The sequence below is a fragment of the Ovis aries genome, chromosome 4 (genome assembly GCF_016772045.2).
Source record: "Ovis aries strain OAR_USU_Benz2616 breed Rambouillet chromosome 4, ARS-UI_Ramb_v3.0, whole genome shotgun sequence".
NCBI lineage: Eukaryota > Metazoa > Chordata > Mammalia > Artiodactyla > Bovidae > Ovis > Ovis aries.
In genome coordinates this window covers 86,281,647-86,284,191 of record NC_056057.1, presented here as the reverse complement: position 1 = coordinate 86,284,191, position 2,545 = coordinate 86,281,647, and the positions used below count along the sequence as shown (strand labels likewise).

At 40.4% G+C, this 2,545-nt stretch overlaps 1 non-coding gene across 1 annotated transcript; it reads right to left on the bottom strand.

Moving 5' to 3' along the window:
* Positions 1-1,177: 1,177 nt before the first annotated feature.
* On the bottom strand, positions 1,178-1,249 carry TRNAL-GAG (transfer RNA leucine (anticodon GAG)). The gene has a single exon. It is a non-coding gene; the product is annotated as a tRNA-Leu (tRNA).
* Positions 1,250-2,545: the final 1,296 nt, after the last annotated feature.

The window sequence follows — 2,545 nt, the reverse complement described above, 5'->3', positions numbered from 1 at the left end:
AGCAAATTTTGTTCCCTGGAGAACAATGTTGCTAGCATTCGTTTAGGCTAAATGTTATTTACTTCAATTCACTTAGAGATTTTGAAATATGCTCAACAAAGAAAAACTGTTTTCTAAAAATCTCTAAAATGTTTCAAATCAGGTACACAAGAGATTTGGGGTAGGTAGGGCTTTATATCATTTAACTTTTTTATTTTTTGCATTCTTTCTTGCTTACTTTTTCTTATTTTTGTCTTAATGTAGCTCTTATTTTCAGATTATAAAATTGTAAAATTATTTGAAAAATATGGAAAAATATAAGAAGGAACTAATATTGTATGGTCAGGCCACTCAGGATGACTGTTCTGCTGTCCTCAGTACATCCCCTGGCAGAGGAGTGCCTGCTTCACCTAAACCCTGAGCACAGGACTGACCTTCCTCTGTAGTTGCCCCAGGCCCTAGCTGGTGATTGTTCTTATCAAGGTAATGGGCGGCATGTCCCTCTACTGGTTTCCCTGGTAACTAATGAGCCCCTGTGTGAGTGCTTGAGTGCCTGAGTGCTAAGTCCCTTCAGTTGCATCTGACTCTTTGTGACCTTGTGAACTGTAGCTAGCCAGGCTTCTCTCTTCATGGGATTCCCCAGGCAAGAACACTGGAGCAGGTTGCCATGCCATCCTCCAGGGGATCTTCCCAACCCAGAGATCAAACCTGCGACTCTTGTGTCTCCCGCATTGGCTGGCAGGTTCTTTACCACTAGCGCCACCTGGGAAACCCACTGATGCCCCCACTTGACATCAATTCCCCTATAACGGGTAATCTCCACCCACCTCAAGCAAACACTGACACTGTATCCTGCCTGTCATCTGCTGCATACAGTGGAGTGTCATTCCAGGACCCTGCTTCAGATGTGTAAGGTCCCCTATTCATTAAATCACTGATGTCTCTTGCTGAATCCAGACTCTTTCATCAGTCTTGATGCTTGTTTTGATGCTGGGCCCTACAAAACCTGTGGGGTGTACCCAAGAAATGTACACACCAAATTTATCATATTATGGTTAATGAAAGTGAAAATGTTAGTTGCTCAGCTGTGTCTGACTCTTTGCAACCCCATAGACTGTAGCCTGCAAGGCTCTTCTTTCCATGGAATTCTCCAGGCAACAATACTGGAGTGTGTAGCCATTTCCTTCTCCAGGGGATCTTCCCGACTCAGGGATCGAACCTGGGTCTCCTGCATCTCAGGCAGATACTCTACCACTGAGCCATAATGGGAAGTCCATTATGTTAATACCCAATGTTTATAAGTGAGACTATGCTACATTTTATGTTTATTCTGATTTTCTACAAAATGTTATACAGTGATAATTGTCTTATGCCATTATATATTTTAAAAAACAAGATAAAATGTATTTATTTTTAACAATGGCATATATTAAACATTTGTGAATTATAGGCACATACAGTGATTACTAATCAGGACTTGATTACATCTTTCAACCTAAAGTACATAATTTGGAAGAACAGGTAATGGATTGTGGGAGACTGAAGGTGCTAGCGTGTTCTGTTTAAGGAGATCAAGACAAATACTATATGGGCAATAGCTCGTTGGATTAGACAGTAAACATCCTGTGTTCTAGGCTAGGTGCTACAAGTAAGTATAATCTGGGGAAATCAGTCAATAGAAGAAAAAGATTTTAAATGACTGTCATTTACATTCACAATACTTCCATCATGTAAATATACCATATCCTATATAACTAATTCCCTATTGATGGATGTTTAGGCTGACTCCAGTTTGTCAATATTGAAACAAATATGAACATTGCTGTGTATAAATAAGGCTCTAACATGCAACCTTAGTCACCTATTCCTAAGAGACTATTTCCTGCTGTGGATTCCTAGCAAGGTCTTGCTGCCTGAAACCCTTAGAAGCCAGTACTATGGGACTTGCTTTTGAGAAAAGAAATAGCTTTATTGTGAGGTGGATAGACAAAAGAGTCAGGAGGCAGGGATCATCAACCCTGTCTCCTCCATCCAAGGTTGGGATAAAATTTAAGGAGTTAGGGGAAATTCAAACTTGGCAGAAGTTGATTGGCTAGTCATTAATCAACCCATATATGGTAAACAAGCTACTCAGGTTGCTGGAAGCTAGATTTTCCTTATTGAAGGACTTCTTGCTTTGTGAAGAGCTCATGTGGCAACATTTGTATTCTTTGACTTTCATATTCTTAAGATTCTTGATTCCTGGGTCAACCGAGAGTCATGGGTTCCTATCTCACAGATGCACAGTGCTGTCTCTCTAAAACAAGTCCAGGTTTGATTAAGAAACAATGTGTTTTAAGGAAGAAAAACCAATTTAAGACGGTCAGTGTCTTATGTGGTGTGCACGTGCTGTTTCGGTGCTGTCTTCTCTTTGTTCAGTTCTTTGATATGGATGCAAATATGGAAAGCTAGCGATGCAAGCTGGACAGACAAATGGTTAAGTTAAAAGAGTTCAAGGTTGAAAAACATCAGTCTTTCTGCTGCTGCTAAGTTGCTTCAGTTGATTCCCACTTGTTGCAACCTTAGG